At 45.8% G+C, this 20822-nt stretch overlaps 1 protein-coding gene across 3 annotated transcripts in view; it reads right to left on the minus strand.

The window, feature by feature from the left end:
- Positions 1–18357, minus strand: part of tnk2b (tyrosine kinase, non-receptor, 2b) — a 59486-nt gene extending 41129 nt beyond the window's left edge. For all 3 annotated transcript variants that reach the window (XM_034290420.1, XM_034290416.1, XM_029117649.2), the window contains exons 1-2: positions 18139–18357; positions 8319–8565 (exon numbers count right to left, since the gene is read on the minus strand). The gene's annotated coding sequence lies outside the window, so the exon portion shown is untranslated. The remainder of the gene's footprint in view (positions 1–8318; positions 8566–18138) is intronic.
- Positions 18358–20822: the final 2465 nt, after the last annotated feature.

Consider the following 20822-nt stretch of genomic DNA (forward strand, 5'->3'; position numbering starts at 1 on the left):
TGCCTAAGGGACAATGGACAGGCAAAACCGTCAAATTGGTAGGAGTGCTTTAAAGGACAATCAATAAAAGAAAGATGAAAGCGCATCGTAATGTTATAAACCTGCCTTCTCACTGGCCAGAAAGACGCCGGTTGCTAGGAGATTAATAGGAGTATGGAATCCGAGACGATCGCTTGCAGGTGACCAGGGGAACATTCCGGGTTTGGGAACAGAGGCCCAGATCCTTAAGGCCGGTCCGGAATTCCCTTTCCTACCCTTCGAGTGCTTAACGTCAACCAGCATCATGTCGTCACACCAGCATCCACCACAAGTACAGAAATGGCTACAGTGAGCACTGATTCATGTAGAGCGATTAGTTTGTGGGCGCCCCACCTCTTCCAGTCAAAGCATGACTGCTGGTGACTTAACGGATGTCTTCATCCTTTTGGGTGAAAGGGGTCAGGCAAGCTACCATGTGTGAATCACATCCAGGAGTGCTATCACAAGATGGCCAGGCCAGGGAGGGGCTTATGGGGAAATCCGGCTTTCCGGTACGAGGCCAAACGAGGCAGCACCGACGGTGACACCAGCCTACAAATGCTACTTCTCCTGAGCCCATGAAACCCGAAGACAAAAACGTCGCTGTAAATATGTCATTAAAAACCAGACAGCAAGGCAATGGGAGGATAAGCTAGTTATCTCCGTAGTAAAGACTGAATAAAGTGTGTTTAGAAACGTCGTCGGCACAGCAGAAAGGCGAAAGAAAGGGATGAGTGAAACAGCAAACACTTTCTTTATCTTGAGGTACATTTGCTCTGTTCAGTGGGGTGGGGCTTGAAGCAGTGAGCGATGTCTGAATAGAGCGTCCCCCAGCCCACAACTGAGAGCCACCGTTAAGAACAGCACCATATCTGTTCAATTGTAGAGTCGCAGTACATGTTCTTGCACCTAACGCCTCCCTGAGCTCTGTGAGTCACGGTTCCTCTCACATCATCCCTCTGGAGGGCTACTGGGTCTCATCGCCGCGCTACTATTTCTGCTAACAGTTCCAGATCCGCTGCCTTTTCTGCATTTTTTCCCCTGCATTTCTTTTCACAGAAAAAAAAAAAGCTTATCCCCATTTCCCTGAAGAATAAAAAGGGGGAGAGGAATGCCTGTCGTCGAGGGAACGCCTGTCGTCGAGGGAACGCCTGTCGTCGAGGGTTAGTGCGCGTGTCTTCACGCAGGCGGCGACAGTGCACAACGCTGGACTAATCCTCCAAACCGTTCTGGGAAGACGGCGGGACACAGAGTCAGCAGGCCTGTATCGGGTCGGACACCACACACCGTTCTGGGATGACAGGTGGAGTTATGACGGCTTTCAAGGGCTTGGAGGTGGGGGGTGGGGGGTTTAGGGGAGCAGCGAGAGGATTAGGGGGGGATAGAACAGGGCGATGGACCAAGGCCTAGGTGGGTCAAGGTCACAGCGTGAGGTATGGCCCAGTTGGGGGGGGTGGGGGGGGGTGGGCTAAAGCCACTCAGAGCGGCCAGCTGCGAGGCCTATCTCTGCACAGACGAGGGCCCTCACCGAAGTGGCATTCACGGGCAAGATTTCACACAGGGAGACGAATTTGTTCATTTTATTTATTAAAAAAAAACAATATAATAGACATTTTTACAGTCAACGTTGCGAAGGTGATTAGTTTCGACGGTAACCTTGTTGAAAAAAAAAAATTGCGATCGCCTAGGAAAATGGCTGCTTGAGCCTTCAGCCCGGCCCGTCTGAGCATTCAGCCCGGCCCGTCTGAGCATTCAGCCCAGCCTGTCTGAGCATTCAGCCCGGCCCGTCTGCCCGCTTCTTCTGCTGCCAGCATCGCCCTTCCACAAGTTCTCCTCCGTCCCGCCCATTGTCATCATAACATCACTGTCATTCCAAGTGATCTACGTTAACCTCAATAGCGAGGCAGTTCTGCTGCTGGCCAGTGGAGGGTGCCTGTGAGCACATTTCAAGGCACGCATTAGCGGAGGACGCTACGTGAGAGTTGTCAGTTACAGCATCGTCTTTTCTTGCCTCCTTTTTAAAAACCCATCGGGTGAGGACAGGTTCCTTCCCTTTATCCTCCAATGTCCCTAGAGGAGGCGAGGAGAGGTGGCGAGGAGTCAAAGAAATTTCTTTAAAATGAATCTAGACAATGAAAAGAGGGGATAGCGGAGGAGGAGTGTTATTGAATTGAGACTCACCCCATATTACAAGTCTGTGTCTTGTCTTGCCATGGACAACTCAAATTAAGCCTGAATAGAAATCATTCCAGAAGCGAAAAAAACAACAACAGAGCTTTCCTTTTAGTGGGCAGGGCCACCTAGGACGACATGGCGCTAAATTAACTCACTCATGCACTCTACATGACCCCCAGGAGCAGGGAGCCGTGTAAGTAATATCACGCTCCAGATTCAAAAGTAGGTTAGAAATATTAACACCTCTTATAATTAGAACAGAGGCGGTCGTGCAGCTTTCAGATAGATATTGCTTAGAGAACACACCTTGCCCCTACATGTATATTAAGGAATAATGTAAAGCTCTATTCAGCACAGATATATCTATATCTGCGACATCGTACCTGGTGTGATGTACAGTAGATGTAAGGTTTGACTGGACTTCATCATAATATCTGGGAAATTGATTATTATCTCAGACACTTCCTGGTTGAATAAAGGTTATATAAACAATGGCAACGATCGCCACGTCAGCTTGACCAATCAAGAGAAAGCGAGGTGCCTTTTCCGTCCCGTTGTCTTCATCGGTTTAGCATACTAAGTGTAAGCTAGCTGTTTTCGGCTCTCGTTAGTCTGCCCTGTTTGGGGCAAGGAGCTCGTCTGGGCAGCCAAGATCCTCGAAAAATTATCTGGATTCCGTTGGCTGGGAAAGAACACATGGATAGGAGCTAAATTAATAAAGGACGAACAATTCACTGGAATGGAATTGGAACCGTCGAAGAATTACAATATTCTTGAAATTTTTGACAATTTTTTAAGTTGGAAGGTTGACAGAAAAAGAGGGAAAAGGCAGCAACGTTGGATTGTCAAGAGGCCACTTCAGAAGTGCAAAAAAATGTTGTGGTGTGCCCGGTCCACACAACTCACCTCAGACACCTGCTGTACTAACAGGGAGTCCAGGAGGTCATCCGACCACAAACTACCTAATGACTGCCTTTGTGTTGGATCTCTCAACTCCCCTGTCCACCCACGTACTCCACACACATAACCCCACTGAGAACAGACGTGTTTTCACAGTAGTTTGACCCGTGGGGGGTCTACGGAGGACCCAGGCCAAGGGGGGTTTGACCCGTGGGGGGTCTACGGAGGACCCAGGCCAAGGGGGGTTTGACCCGTGGGGGGGTCTATGGAAGAAGCAGGCCAAGGGGGGTTTGACCCGTGGGGGGGTCTATGGAAGAAGCAGGCCAAGGGGGGTTTGACCCGTGGGGGGGTCTACGGAAGAAGCTGGCCAAGTGTGTCTGTTGACATGTGCCTGTCAGAAGAGAAAGGCATTACGCACGCTGACGACCCGGTCAATGTGTAACCCGCTCTTCCGGTGTTTTCCCGGAGGGAGAGAAAAGGAAAAGAAAATCATTACGTAACAGCAGCCGGATTAACCGGAGATGAGGCTGAGATAAAATAATTAAAAGGCGCGGTGAGGAAAAACATATGCCCAAGAATGACAGAACACTTCTGAGAACACAATGATTGTGAATGACTGACTGACAGGCTGGTAGGCTGACTGGTTGACTGTCTGGTTGACTGACTGGCTGATTGAATGAATGAATGACTGGCTGTCTGGTTGACTAACTGGCTGTTTACATCAACAACTTAATGGATCCAGATCCCACCTACTCCAAGATTAACACATCCAGATCCCACCTACTCCAAGACAAACTCATCCAGGTCCCACCTACTCCAAGACAAACCCCATCCAGGTCCCACCTACTCCAAGACAAACCCCATCCAGGTCCCACCTACTCCAAGACAAACCCCATCCAGGTCCCACCTACTCCAAGACAAACCCCATCCAGGTCCCACCTACTCCAAGACAAACCCCATCCAGGTCCCACCTACTCCAAGACAAACCCCATCCAGGTCCCACCTACTCCAGGACAAACCCATCCAGGTCCCACCTACTCCAGGACAAACCCATTCAGATCCCACCCACTCCAAGACAAAACCCATCCAGGTCCCAGCTACTCCAAGACAAAACCCATCCAGGTCCCAGCTACTCCAAGACCAAACCCATCCAGGTCCCACCTACTCCAAGACAAAACCCATCCAGGTCCCACCTACTCCAAGACAAAACCCATCCAGGTCCCACCTACTCCAGGACAAACCCATTCAGATCCCACCTACTCCAAGGGCACAGTGAGAAACAGTCAGTTGGTCCTGATGGTCCTTGACGCCGAAAATCACCGGGGTAATCTCTGGGGTAAATCACCGGGGTAATCTCTGGGGTAAATCACCGGGGTAATCTCTGGGGTAAATCACCGGGGTAATCTCTGGAGTAAATCACCGGGGTAATCTCTGGGAGTGTAACATCAGGGCGACAGAGCAAACACATACCAGGGTTGTGCCACGGGCTAGGTTTACAGCTAGCTGTCCTGCAGCCTTTAGATAGACAAATGCTTGTGAAAACGTATGACAACTAGCCTAGCAATGCTAGGTGAACTGAGAGTGATCTGAGGACGCGTCACAAGCAGCCTGACAGCTGGATTAAGCCCAGCAGAATTTCCGCTGAAGCGTATAATCCTATAGATGGCGTTACACAGGCAGCGCAATACAGATTCATTTTTTAACCACCTCCTGGGAAATATGATTATTTGGTGAAAAGATATTTGTTGCTGTCTGTGTTAACAAAGCATATATAACAAAACCAAATGGACAGAACAGAAGAGAAGCAGAGAAAGATGGAGGACAGAGGAGGTGGGGGTTAAAATAACAGCGTGAGATGGAGGACAGAGGAGGCGGGGGTTAAAATAACAGAGAGAGGTGGAGAACAGAGGAGGCGGGGGTTAAAATAACAGAGGGAGGTGGAGGACAGGGGAGGTGGGGGTTAAAATAACAGAGAGAGATGGAGAACAGGAGGTGGGCTTGAAAATAACACCGGCCCCCTTCCTTTACCTCTCCACACCCCCCCTCCCCCACCCCCACCCCCACCCCCAGGCCCTCCAAGCATTCAGACCCACGACAAGAAACACGCAACTATTTTGAGCCTGCGTCCTGCTCCCTCAGCTCACCCTCTCCTTCCCTCCCTCCCTCCCTCCACATCTCCCCCCTCTCACCCGCTCTTCCCTTTCCCTTCCCTCCTACCTCTCCATCTCTATCCCTCTCTCCTTCCATTTCTCTATCTCCTTTCGATCTCTCTCCATCTCTTCCTCACTGGGATTTCCACATCACTGAATGATACTTACCTGAATAACATACAGTAGGTGTAGTGATCCATTTGCATATTATTTCATGTCTTTGTTTACGAGACCATACGCTATTTGGCTTATCGACAAAAACACCGGAGTAAATCTGAATGTCACTCTGTACTAACGTGGTTCAACAGTTCATGAGACGTTTGTAATTTACCCGGCTGTCACCTTCTTGTCGGCTTCATACGTATGTACACAGCAACACCAGATTACCCTTTAAACAACATTCCCATTATAGAGACGCTTAACCCGAGGGATGTTCCCCTCTAGAGGTAATGAGGCGATAGAGCTAGTGACCCTCCCCTAATCTCTCACACCCTAATCAGAAACGGTGCTTCACGGTGCTTGTTTTGTCACAATTGTACAAGACACATATTGGGCAATCCAAACTGCAACTCCACAGAAAACACTACACTACATACACCCCCCCCCATGGGTCATTTAAATAAGCATCAGATCGGCTAGACACTGTGCGGGAATTAAGGCTACCCGATCTGAAATCAAATAAAAAACCCTGGGTTTAAGGCTACCCGATCTGAAATCAAATAAAAAACCCTGGGTTTAAGGCTACCCGATCTGAAATAAAATGAAAAACCCTGGGTTTAAGGCTACCCGATCTGAAATAAAATAAAAAACCCTGGGTTTAAGGCTACCCGATCTGAAATAAAATGAAAAACCCTGGGTTTAAGGCTACCCGATCTGAAATAAAAGAAAAACCCGGGGTTTAAGGCTACCCGATCGAAAATAAAGCATCTGAATACTATCGGATGTATATTATATTAATTACATGTCAGAAAAGGTTCAGTCCCTTAAAGATTCAGTCCATAGTTTTTGACCACCGGCTGCAAAAGTGGCACTGTTGAGCCTGAACAGGTCCCAGACAATGGTGTGCTGTGTCCTGTATGGGCCAATTTGTGCGGCGCGTCATCAAAGCCACTCACTTTCAAACTTGGAATTTCATGGCCAACTGAGGTGTGACAGTGGTTCTATTTATAGATTTTGCACATAAAAACAAGATATTACACAACCTGGTTTAAAAGATGACTTTGTTAATCACAAAAGCCCCAGACTGCATCTCCAATGAACCACACATTCCACAGTCATTCGTGAGTCTGTTTAAACAGTCAGTCATTAACTGCCCTTGTGGTGCATCCATATGTAGATATAACCCCCACCAGAGTGAGGGAGTGTACCACGTACCCATGCAGGGCCTTGTTTAGGGGATGCTCAGGGAGTCTCGGCCTTGAAGTTCACGTCTTTCGGAAAACGTTGAACGCTTCGACCTTTAACCCCGGGTTCTGCTGCCCTCCACGTAGCGCCTCGAAACAAAAACATCTCCGATGGGTCTTACCGAGCTCTGCACCCTAACCCTCTCAAAACAGACGGTGTCTTAATCTGTACAAACAATGAGGCAGCGGGTGAATCATGAGCTGGAGTAATTTATCCGAATCAACGAACCACCAAAGGTCAGCCCATTTGACTAATCACTAACAGAGTAAGAGTCAGACAGCTTATCATATTGGCCTCTAATATTAGTGTTTAGGTAGGGTTCATGTAGGGGATTTGATCAGTATTAGGGTTAGGGTCGAGGGTTTAGTGATGGCCCGGTGGTTAGGGTTGAGGGTTTAGTGATGGCCCGGGTTTAGGGTTGAGGGTTTAGTGATGGCCCGGGGTTAGGGTCGAGGGTTTAGTGATGGCCCGGGGTTAGGGTTGAGGGTTTAGTGATGGCCCGGGGGTTAGGGTCGAGGGTTTAGTGATGGCCCGGGGTTAGGGTCGAGGGTTTAGTGATGGCCCGGGGTTAGGGTCGAGGGTTTAGTGATGGCCCGGGGTTAGGGTCGAGGGTTTAGTGATGGCCCGGGGTTAGGGTCGAGGGTTTAGTGATGGCCCGGGGGTTAGGGTCGAGGGTTTAGTGATGGCCCGGGGTTAGGTTCGAGGGTTTAGTGATGGCCCGGGTTTAGGGTCGAGGGTTTAGTGATGGCCCGGGGTTAGGGTCAAGGGTTTAGTGATGGCCCGGGGTTAGGGTCGAGGGTTTAGTGATGGCCCGGGGGTTAGGGTCGAGGGTTTAGTGATGGCCCGGGGGTTAGGGTCGAGGGTTTAGTGATGGCCCGGGGGTTAGGGTCGAGGGTTTAGTGATGTACCTGGGCTTATCAGGTCAACCGGCCCCGCCCACGCAGATGCTGCTCTTCAGAAGGATAATAAACTGCAGCTCTATGAGGGCACAAGCCTGTTTTTCACAAGAAATGTTCACCCAATCATTGTGTGTGTGTGTGTGTGTGTGTGTGTGTGTAAGTAGTCAGACAACACTGGTCATGTGATGACTGACTTCATGGCAAAGTTTCCTCCTAAGCTAACCCAGTAAAAGCAAATAAATACACTCCATTCAAAAAAAACACTGTGAGTCAAGGATCTCATTCTCACATTCCCTCCTCCAAGCAAAGAGAGTCAGACTGATTCAATCTTCTGTCTGCATTGTTGAGATGCCACGAACACAATAAGCATTTGACCTGGACTTTGGGCTTGTTTACATTACAAAAGAGAGAATAAAACACTACACTGACTTATCGTGGTTTGCATGATCATCTCCCTAGCGTTTACATCGGTTCTGACACAATTGTGGCACACCAATTGTGGCACACCTCGGAAGATAGAGTCGCGAGCTTTCGGCAACTGCAAGTTTACACTACAAAATAATGTAGCGTCTCTAGTCTTCTTCAATACGTCTCGGATAAATGTAACGTCCTTTGACAGCAAGAGAGAACCACAATGGGCATCCTTGCCCTGTTCTCTTTGGTTTCACCCACAGGGTATAAGGAGGACAATCTAGGCCAGACTACAAGCCAGAGGAACACACACACACACACTCACCCAAAACGTAGGCCACGCACGCATCCAAAGTCTTACCTGGTATCGCCTGGGTCGGGTAGGTTGTCAGGACGATGATCGTCCGTCAGTCTGTAGACCCTCGGGGGAGAGAAGGTCAGAGGTCACCCACGGACTGTTTGGCGACAGGTCCGTGGTGAGGTGGAGCCCCGGCTAGGAATCCATGGTGGCGTGAGGGAAGTTAGCATGTCACGCTGTCTCGCACGTCCCCGTCCATGGAAAAACACCCACAAAGACACACAGCCGGAAGTCGCTTTCAGTCAACTGCCTAGGGGGGGGGGCAAAAGACACCATCAGAATCTCTGCAACAACTCCACCGCATGTAGGCCAACTAATCGACCATCAGGGATGAGTTGACAAACGGAACGTTAACATCATCCTTGATCATCCATGGAACAGTTTGCCAAAAGGCACCCAGCGGGCTGTCGTGTGTATTTACCAAAGGGTTTTAAATTAAACCTTCAACCAAGGAGAAAGTCTGTCCAGAAATATTTAGGAAATCAATATTTTTCATAAAAACATAGTGTCATAATAATTGGCACCCCGGCAAATTTCGTTCGGACACAATCTGTTCGAAGTGTTTTTGATAGAACAACATTCTTCGGCTACGAGTTGACAGAATGTGAACTACTTAAAATGTAGGATTACTTCTTCTGCCCAACAACAATCTAAGGCAGTTGTTCAGGGCAGCGTCTATCAGTCTTGAAGTATTTGCCCCGTCTGCCACTCGTCTTTTCCTGGAACACTAAGGTGGTCATGAGACACTGGGTGGAGTCTGAGTAAGCCCCTCCCACCCCTCCCCCAAAGTCTGACCAGACAAAAGCCATCTGCACAGAAACCGACACCAAATCTGTATGGGAAATGAAACCAAATCAAGAAATGAAACCTACAATTTATCTTAAGGCGGTTAAATCCCCCAACCAGGCCTGTATGAGCCAGACTCCCTTCACCCCACCTTAAAGTGAGGTTAGCCTAATTAAAGCCCTGGGGGGGGCTTCCTGTTATGACCGTGGCTCCACGACAACCCACATGCATTTAGCCACACCTGCCGGAACATCTGCTAATGCATGTATGAACGACCAATAAACTTTGACCAGATACAGTAATAATAGAACCAACCAACAGACCTGGGCGAGTTCATTCTGCTAAAAGCAACATGTTTCAGTTGTGAAGAACACCAACCACTGAACCTGTTTTTGCTTTCTGTGCTGATCCACCCCCCCCCCCACCCCCCCAAGAGCTTCAGACTGATTCACCAGGACTGACAGCACACAAACCCAGCGCTCTATTCTACCCCACGTCCTCACAATGGATTCCTTCAGTCTAAAGACACACACACAGACACACACACACACACAGTGTTCCCTTTCTTTCATTGAAGATTTATACTTCCAAACCATGAACTGAATTACAGTTAGGCAACCGTCCCAGCAAGCATTGGTGAGCGCTGGCGGGTTGTTGTTGGAAACGGACAAGTCCCATAATCCAACAGATTTTAGGAACAACCTCATGAAGATGCAATGCTAAATGCTTATTGTACAAGGCTGTCCCAGTTTTTCACCTTGGTCACGACCACAGGCACATCAGAGCTCACGATTGAAAACAGTTGACTTTCCTTGTTACAACATCGAGCGTGAATTGCACCATTGCAGTGATCCAATAATTCAGAATGACAAAACAAACTCCAGGGAAATAGGAAGTGTTCCAGTCCACCCCTGCAAGTCACAGCTGATTCATTCGCCAGCAACGCACACTGAGGCCTTTCATCGTGTGGCCAAAATGAAGTAATCACGCCACTGGCAGAAAAAAAAAAAACAAGGGCGGTTGAATAGGCAATCTTTATTAAACCAGGAGCACTTGAACACAGACAACTGACATTGTTCCTTTGCAAGTTCGTTCCCGGTGTCAGCACACCGCCCACTCCGTGGTTACGTTTTAGGCCTGGAAAGGTTGGTGAGCCTGAGGCTTCGCTTGGACCGCTGGACAAATCCACAGTTAAGACCATTAAGCACACCCTGCCGTGACTCGCCAAGTTCCCCAATGGGGGCAATCTGTTCCTTCCTGTCAGATGGATGCAGGCCAACAACCACCCCATACGTTACCATTCCTCCCCTCCATGACTACACGATTACGGCCTTGTGTTGTTGCATCCACCCCCAGCGGGTTCGTGCGAGATCGGAACACGAAGCACCAAGACTATTACAGGACCACCAGTCAGCCGGTGACAGTTACAGGACCACCAGTCAGCCGGTGACAGTTACAGGACCACCAGTCAGCCGGTGACAGTTACAGGACCACCAGTCAGCCGGTGACAGTTACAGGACCACCAGTCAGTCGGCGACAGTTACAGGACCATCAGTCAGTCGGTGACAGTTACAGGACCATCAGTCAGTCGTTGACAGTTGCAGGACCACCAGTCAGCCTGCAACAGTTACAGGACCACCAGTCAGCCGGTGACAGTTACAGGACCACCAGTCAGCCGGTGACAGTTACAGGACCACCAGTCAGCCGGTGACAGTTACAGGACCATCAGTCAGTCGGTGACAGTTACAGGACCATCAGTCAGACGGTGACAGTTACAGGACCATCAGTCAGACGGTGACAGTTACAGTTCCACCAGTCAGTCTGCAACAGTTACAGTTCCACCAGTCAGTCTGCAACAGTTACAGTTCCACCAGTCAGTCTGCAACAGTTACAGTTCCACCAGTCAGTCTGCAACAGTTACAGGACCACCAGTCAGTCGGCGACAGTTACAGGACCATCAGTCAGTCGGTGACAGTTACAGGACCATCAGTCAGTCGGTGACAGTTGCAGGACCACCAGTCAGCCTGCAACAGTTACAGGACCACCAGTCAGCCGGTGACAGTTACAGGACCACCAGTCAGCTGGTGACAGTTACAGGACCACCAGTCAGCCGGTGACAGTTACAGGACCACCAGTCAGCCGGTGACAGTTACAGGACCACCAGTCAGCCGGTGACAGTTAAAGGAAGACCAGTTACAGTAAGGCTTGTACCACGTTGAAGCAGGATATGTGACATATCGTGATATAAATGCCTATTTTTTTACGGTTGGGCTCTTTCAGGGCCTACAGACTGTCAGGGCCTTTTCAGAGTCAAAACACCCGGGGCAACTCAGACTTTCATGTAAATTAAATCAAACACTTTTTTCTCTTTTTTCCTCCCGTTGAAATATAACGACATGGGCGTGATTGATTTAACAAAAGGTATCTTGGTTTAGCTTTCTTTTCCGATCCACCGAGTCAGTTGTATTTAACACAGTTAGCAGGTTAGCTCATTGATCCCGCTGTGCGTGTGCATCCCTCTGGCCCCGGTCAAAATGAAAAAACAGGATGAGTTGGGCCCACCAGCGGATTGATCTGCATTGTGTTACCGCGACCGAGGCCCTGTGCTGAAACACTCCTCCATTAGTCAAAACGGGAAGCTGTCGGAGCCTGTAGCACAGCCTCCTGAACAAAAAGGGAGATAAAAGCGACGAAACCTTGAAATGTCAGCTGTCGGTAGGAACCGGCACACACAAAGGCTTCTCAGCCAACACTCTGCTCAAACAGACGCCTGGACTGTCCTGGCTGAACTCCCCCAGATAACCTACTATCACATCACTATCTTGGACATGAATCTGTGTCAAGCAGCTCTGCAAACAGTAGCTTGATGCTTCATTTTGATACAAGAAATGACATCTAAAGGTGGCTAACGTCTGATGACGGGGTATTTTCTTGTGTCACAGGAAGAAGCCCGTCGTGGGAAGTAGCCCGGCTGTTGGAAGGCCCTGACTGTATCCACTAGCGTCCAGGCAGACAGCTGGCACGGCCCAGCGTGGGATGTGCCAGGTCAAACTGCGAACCGCTAACTGCCTGGGCATTACGCCAACACTGGCAGAATCGCAGGCTTACAACCACCATCTCACCTGCAGTGACACACACCAATAAAAAAAAAAAACGGTTTTCAGAAAGATGGCGCCGGTTTAGGTTGAAACTGGCGGTGTAGTGCATACACCAGTTGTGGAATATTCGGAAAACAACTTCCCGCCAAGAACTGGCATCCTGTTCATCTAGGTTTGGGTATAAAACAAGATAATTTAGCAGTAGGCCTGTGTCTGGATGAGAAGATCCCAGAAGTCTGCCTTCAACTGATATGGCCTTATTGGTGATAGTTTTTTTCAGTTTAAATGGAAACAACCACCCGATTTTCATTGCGTTTTTGGGGCTATTGGATTATAAAGGTACCCCCCATTTGCATTAGGAGTTGATAAAGACAGCTTACTGTAAAACAGAGAGATTCTCAGTGAGCCAGTGAATTAACAGAGATTGTTTTAGATCTGTGAAGTATCTTCTGGCGCTATTCAAGCTTATTTTCACCATGACCAGAAACAGAAAGTTGTCAGCACAAAAAAATAAATATATATAGCCTATATATGTTGGGTGTAAATGTCCTAGCATATCCTGTTTAATTAGCCAACATTGAATAAGTGCTAAATTATGCAAGATATTAAAAATATTTCTGCAAAGAAATTGGTATTTTTGGCCTTGTCTGGGCAGGTTTGGGAATGATGGCATCAACCACACAGTAGTATTTCAGCACTTGTTTTTGCCAGACAATGCATCGATCCTCTCAGGCAGTCGATGAGCTGCCAAACACTCAGATAGACTGAGTGTTAAATGCACTTAGGGCTCACAGGGAGTGTCATTCAGCCACCATGGATAGTGTCATTCAGCCACCACGGAGAGATAACTTCATGTGAGACACTTACGTGAGACACTCCCGTAAAGTGAGAGAGCAAGTTTTGACACGGGAAAAAGAAATCAAGCATTCAGGTCCTTTCTCCACTTTATTAGTCAATTTGATAGCCAGTGAATGCAACTCATCTGCTGATGAATAACTAGCCTGTTCAAACTACGTAAAAACAAAAAAGATGGGACTTTGTCCCATGGACGAATCGCGGGTCACAGTCAGGAATTGAGGTTATACTCTGGGCTAAGAGACGTTAAGCTTTATTGGTCCAATAAAAACACTAGTTCTGTGTTAATGGATAACATAATGACTTATATAAAACCATAAGCACTATTACTATCAGTTTAGCATTTAATGACACCTCTCTATGCTAATTAGTTGGAAAATATTCAGGAGAACGCCAGCCAGCCAGCAAATTAACAGCATAAATTTAGGAAATAGAAGGGTGTCTGTTAACCACAAAAAAAATAAACATCTTAGGTTGTCTTGATTTAGGATTCTTTTCATTTGTTTTTTATTTAACTTAAATACATTGTTTATTCTAGGTAGTCAAAAATAGCAATTAATACAAATTGTGTATTAGTTGCATTGATGATATATGCTCCAAAATAAAATGATTCTATTTGGATAATCACTGTCTTGTTAAGGAGACTTTTCTCTACTATTCACCCACCTACAGTGGATATAAAAGTCTACAAACCCCTGTGAAAATCCCAGGTTTTTGTGAATGAGACAAAGAATGAGACAAAGATAAATAATGTCAGAACCTTTTCCACTTTTAATGTGACCTATAATGTGAACAATTCAATTGAAAAACAAACTGAAATCTTCAAGGGGGAAAAATGAAAAATAAAAACTTTACAATAACCTGGTTGCATAAGAACGCACACCCTCTTATAACTGGGGATGTGGCTGTGTTCAGAATTAACCAATCACATTCAAACACATGTTAAATAAAAGTCATTACACACCTGCCATCATTTAAAGTGACTCTGATTAATCACAAATAAAGTTCAGGTGTTCTAGTAGGATTGATGAAAAGATGAGAAGAAAACTGGTCAGGGAGGCTTCCAAGAGGCCTACAGCAACATTAAAGGAACTGCAGGAATTTCTGTCAAGTACTGGCTGTGTGCTACATGTGACAACAATCTCCCGTATTCTTCATATGAATGGGCTATGGGGTAAGATGGAAGCAAGATGGAAGCCTTTTCCTACAAAGAAAAACACCCAAGCCCGGCTGAAGTTCACAAAAACAAACATCAAGTTCCCCAAAAGCACGTGGGAAACTGTGTTATGGTCTGATGAACTTTTTGGCCATAATTCCAAAAGGTATGTTTGGCACAAAAACAACACTGCACATCACCCAAAGAACACCATACCCACAGTGAAGCATGGTGGTGGCAGCATCATGCTTTGGGGATGTTTTTCTTCAGCTGGAACCAGGGCCTTAGTCAGGGTGGAAGGAATAAACAGTACCAAATACCAGGCAATTTTGGCATCATTTGTGGTGTTTGAATCATATGTGGTGATCTAACATCATATGTGGTGTTTGAATCATATGTGGTGTTTGAATCATATGTGGTGATCTAACATCACATGTGGTGTTTGAATCATATGTGGTGATCTAACATCATATGTGGTGATCTAACATCATATGTGGTGATCTAACATCATATGTGGTGTTTGAATCATATGTGGTGTTTGAATCATATGTGGTGATCTAACATCATATGTGGTGTTTGAATCATATGTGGTGATCAAACATCATATGTGTTATCTATGCCTCCTTACACATAGATAAACATTTTACAATAAGGGCCAAGTTAGCAGCCAACACTGATCTAACATCATATGTGCAAACAACACAGGCAACACACAGTGGAAACAATACTGTTTAGACACCCTTTACATTTACAGTATTTAGAATGTTCTAATGATTTCAAGTCCCAAAGGCGTGTCTTTATGTACTGTCTTTTCTCAGTGGTAAACAAACAGTTGGCAGGAGTAGAAAGGAAAAGAGTAGAAGGGAATTGGAGAAAGAAGGGGGAGACTTATCGACTTCTGGGAAATCTCTGAAATGGCGTCACAGTGGGGTTCAAGAGCCAGAGGGACCTCCTGAATCACTGTTGGGGATTCAGGGAGAAATATGGGGATGAGCCAAATCAAATAGACAATTGGTTACATATAAGGACATTATGAACTGAAATCTACTATAATGACATGTGACCCAATTGGCAGTAAGACGATCAGAAATGATATGACTTAGCCTAACATAGCCTAACATGCTAATGCTAATATATTATAAGTCTTGGGTAATATATCTTATTGTACTCACCAAGTTGCTTGACATGATGTCTTCCAAAAATCTCCTATGTTGATTTTCCACTTAGGAGTAGCCATTTAAACTTTAAATGCCAAGTATAGTTTCGTGAGCAGCGAGAGCTATGCTTCTTGCGCAATAGTGAAGTTTGGTTGAAGATTTATGGGGGTGGTGCGCACTGTTGGTGTGTCCTGTGTGTGCGTCTGACGGTGATCGTTCAACAATTGCCGTAAAGTGTGGCTTGTGTGCTCTCAACCTAGCTTGTTTCAAATCTATTGGTCGTCATTTGAGGAAGATACATGCTACCAAAACATAAGCTTGTGCGTAATCAGTGCCAGACTCCATGTCTTTGTTGACATGGTGCGAAGCATATAGGCAACGTAGAAGGATAAACTATTTCTGGTTACATGCTAGAAATACCAATTATTGCTGTGTTAAAACCTAGTAAGGGTTTTCAATATCATGAATAGTTTTGCTCCGAGTTGATCGAGTTGAATTTCGTTCTACAACGCTGTGAAGAACATTAATTGTTTTCGATTATGAAAACGGATTTTATCAAACGAAACGATGCTTTGCTATATCTCTGGGACCATCAAGACAAGAAATCAGAAGAAGGCGGCTCATTGTAAGTACAAAAAAGGCGACCAGGCGGCGGAACTAGCTTTAAGGTTGTGCACACTTATGCAACCAGGTTATTGTGAGTTTTTAATTTTTCCCCTCAAAGATTTCAGTTTGTTTTTCAAATGAATTGTTCACATTATAGGTCACATTAAAGGTGGAAAAAGTTCTGACATGATTTATCTTTGTGTCATTATTTTACATCAGAAGAACCTGGCATTTTAACAGGGGTGTGTATGTATAACATTTACACATAATCAGTACATTTCTGAACTAGAACAGTCAGATCAATTAAATCGCTGACTTATATAACTTCGACGACACTTGCAATATCACTGCCTTAACAGTATTACAAGTCAGTGTAAAACAGTATAATAGTAAGATAGACAGTGTTAGGACTTTGTCATTATTAGAGTCATCTGAATCTGTAGCTACATTCGGATTTCTTCAATTGCGGCACTTCGACGGTCTGAGTATTTGTGGTTTGGCTATTACTGGTCCGGGCTGTGCTTACAGGGGCGGGGCGGGGCACGGCGCAGTGCGTAGGCGGCAGAGAACCGCTCTCTGTCAATGCCTGATGCCCCCAGGGCCCGTATCTGACACCAGGTGTGCGATAAGACGCTGCGTGTAAAGGCATGCTGTGTCCGTATTGCGTGCGGCTACATTATTTATCATGCAACCCTAACCCTTCGTTTCCAGCGGTTTTCTGGCGCGGTTTTAAAGTTTATTTGTACTGTGGAAAGTCGAAATGTGATGTGACGCAGCGTGTGGTAGACACAAATGACCGACATCTGTCTATTTTCTACACCATGTGCTTTAAAAATCTCACACCAGCCATTTATTATTATTGATTTATTTGAATCCAAGGGTTGCTTGTCTGACGAATGTGTAAGGCCATACAAATGCAATTAGAAAGAGAAAGCGAAAAACAATAAAATCCTCAAAAACATTTTAAACCTTAAAATAAAACAAAACACACAGTACCACCCCAGTACACTACCAACTTAACCAAGAGATTTTGAACAGAAGAGCACGGAAGCAAGCTTGGGTGTTTAAATGTTGCATATTCTCGTTTTGATGAAATTTTATAGGTTAATAATTCTAATAACGAGTTTTCGCTTTGTCATTACGGGATATTATGTGCAGCATTTGTCACTTAGTTCTATGACTAAATAAAACGTGGAGTGAGTGAAGGGGTCTGAATAATTTCTGAAATAACTACACGTCCTAGTTCATATTTTCATAAGCTCCTTGGGTTGGGATGCTTGTGAAAACCCATGAGTACAAGAGAGGTGGGACTTGTTCAATAGCCGAGCGCCTGTTAATGCGCGCCAGCACTTCGGATAACACCACAGGACAGCATGTAGGCATACACAGTGTGTACATTTTGCAACGCTGGCGCACGCAACTTGTCTAGTCTCGTTCACTTGTTAGATAATTATTTCACAATCAGGGTCCGCAGGGCGAACTACAGTTGGCAGCAACTATTACACCGGAATAACATTGTAACTTGCCATCTCAAAATATACAGTACACGCATTCCCAAAAATAGTTCGTAGTCCAGAGGCCAGAAATAAGGACTGTCAATTAACTCAACACTATAGAGTTACCTCTATTGGCTCTCTGACGTTCCAGCCCTCGTCTCTATCAGCTGAATGAAGCCGGAGATGCTGTAGGTCTTCGGCGCTAGGCAATAATACCCAATTACGCACTGTCAGCCTAGTCTGCATTGACGATTTTTCAAGCTTCAGCGAATCCTTGTTATGACTACTATTATTCACTTAGGACAACAGTCTCCTGCAAGGTATCTGGCAAGTCGATGTATTAGTTAACCATGCTGCAAATAATCGTACAGAAAACATGAACTGTTCATGCACCTGCTAACATTGGACAAACAACACAACATTCTGCCGCCCCATTAACCGTGGTGTCCAACTGAGTAGCAAGCTAACCCTAGTGAAGTAGTCCCTTTCCCGCCATTGCAAGCAGTTGATTGATCAACTCGTGGTGTGAACTGACAATGTTGACTTTACTTTAACACTTTATTTGTTCGTGTAATTAAATGGCGATAAACTCACCTGGAGTTTATTTTGTCATAGGCATTTTGGTTATGAATACACTGTCACTGATTTGGTCGCATCTCACAGACATACCTGTCAATCTCTGGTCCACTCTCCGCGTTGCTCCCTCACGCGGCTTGTATTTCTCTCTAACAAGTTAATTACTTGACGACATCAATTACCATCTTTGAAACTTCCCAGTTCCTTTTGAAAACGCGTACATGGATAAGGTATTTAAACCGTTCTGTACTCTACTGACAGTATATCATTGGTTGCATAGGCTCGAGACAAATTGGGTATTGCGTAGCTGGCGGCGTCACCACCGAATTCTTTGCTGTCTTTGTACAAGCTCACACTGTCAGCCCACTCTTAAAGGCACATGTCCCTATTTCGTCAAACTATAAACGTTCATATAATACAGTCGTAACTGTAGTTGTAGTACCTAAACAAGGAGCTGTATGAATATTAGCTACAATATTTTGGAGACTGACTTGGCTGCCATGCACTGCAAGTTTTCAAAATGCAATCAGTGTATGATAGACCGTAAATATTTACTATCAAGCTGTATTAATGCTTTAACATAATTTTCATAAAGTAAACAAAACGTTAAGGAAGAGCACTTGCTGGTTGTAGCCTACTGTCCCATTCATTTTCTGCCCTATACTTTAGAGGTATTTCTGCATGTAAGGTTTCCCTATTGGTGCATTGTCCTCTGTCGCCATCAAGTGGTGCTATAATAAAACCACACCTCTAACCAGTCACTGGTCCAGATTCACTCCACAGAAAACACTCTTCTCTGTGTCACAGAGGCTATGCGCACACTGCCAAAGCAGACTGTCAGTTGTCATCCTCCTAGATCTACATGCTACCTTTGACGCCCTAATCCACTGGGTCTTCTTTACTATCACAGTGTCTCAGGCTGCATCCCAACTGGCAGGCACAGTGTTCTCATACCAAGTGACTCCCTCTACTGGTGACCCCCCAGGGATTAGTTCAAGGTCCGCTCCTCGTCTCTATGCACACCTTATTTTTACAGTCTATGATGCACACCAAGTCTCTTGCCCCAGTCATTTCCACATGATAGCCTCCGCCGACATTCCTGTGCAGAAGACGCTCAACCGTTTTACTTCTGAGCCCCCCCCCTGACACTCAGGTGGCGACAAGGATTTCTGGGGGTCCGTGGACTGAGTCAAGGTTGTGAACTGCAGGTTCTTGGTCTTCAACTGCCATGCAGTACACTTGAAATGCACAGAAGAAGCAGCGCAGGTCCTAATTCAGCTCAACTCGTTGTTCTTTGGACTCTCTGCTTGCACCATCACACCTGGCAACTTATCCAGAACACAGCTTACGCCCGCCTGGGGTTCAACCATCCAGAACAGGTCTCCCAGTTTCACCCAGCTTCTCAGGAGGAAGGTCTGTTTGCGGCCCTCAGCAGGGAAGATCCGCCCAGGGTTCCTCAAAGCTTGCAGCGCCTGGTTTCTTTCTCGTTAAACACGGACTTGTTTATTTCCTTGAAGAAGATGAGGAAAACCATGTCTGTATCTAACGATTTTTTTAGCGTCTTAAGTAGTGAAAATTCCATCATGTCTTGCTTTTTTAGGTCTACTGTAAAAACATGATATAGATTGAAGGATATTAAATATGTAATAATAATAATAATAGAGTTACGAGTAATGAAATGAGTAGGCTAATCTTACTCATCTCATTGGTGGAATTCAAACTGAATGACACCTGGCTTTGTTTGCAGCAAAAGCCTTTTTTATTTAGTTTTTTGTGGCCTAATTCAAGTAGGCTAGTGCCCCGTCGATATGACGCGAAGTCCTTTTGAGTTTGTAAACGGTTTTTATGAGTTGGGGAAGGGAAATCTGGAAGGTGCACTGTCAAGGGAAGTGTGAGATTAACTCTTATTGTAACACAGAAATTGTTGGTATACATTGGAGAGACGTGCTGTGACATAGGAAGAAACACAGCAATTAACAACAAATACAAAATATAAAAATCGGTTACTAAAAGAATAGATAACCATTTGGGGTGTAACGCTACACGTATCCGTACTGTTCCTTACTGGACATTCGGTTCGGTCCGCGCTGTGATCCAAATGAATGGTCTAGTTTTAAGGATGCACGTTACTTTGTGGGATTACAATTCTAAACTCCGAGTTTTCCCCCGGAGATGGATCGTGGAGCCGTAACTAGCTGAAGTAGCCAAGCACATGTGATGCAGCTTCGTAAATATGACGAACGCTTACGGCAAGCGAAACCTTCATGTGCCTTCTTTTGTTCAGGTAATTATGACCAGTTAACCACTGTTTACATGTCTGTAACTTAATCATAAACTGAAATCGATGTCTTTTTTCCACTGTACCCCTAAGGACCATTGTTTCATAGACCTCCCTAACAAAGGGGATGCGAATATTAATTTCAGTAGTATACACTAGTATTAAATTAGGAAAAATCACTGATATAGGCCAACATAGGCCATTGGAAATGCAATATGTGCTGTCGATAAATAATCTAAGCTGGCAATGTAAACTGGACATGTAAATAAACAAAATTATTAGACTGGGTGATTTTGGCTATTACTGTGAACCATAGAACAATGAGGTAGGCCTAGACCAAAAAGCGGAGGCACTGTAACGAATTGGAAGAGAGGGGGCGTGTTATATATTGACGAAGCATCCCTGTGCGGATCTTCCCTGCCGTGGGCCGCAGAGAGACCTTGTTGGAGGCTTCTCAGCAGCACTCGTTTCCAGGTGAATTGCATCTCAGCTACAGGAC

Source organism: Esox lucius, chromosome 3 (assembly GCF_011004845.1).
Source record: "Esox lucius isolate fEsoLuc1 chromosome 3, fEsoLuc1.pri, whole genome shotgun sequence".
NCBI classification, from domain to species: domain Eukaryota; kingdom Metazoa; phylum Chordata; class Actinopteri; order Esociformes; family Esocidae; genus Esox; species Esox lucius.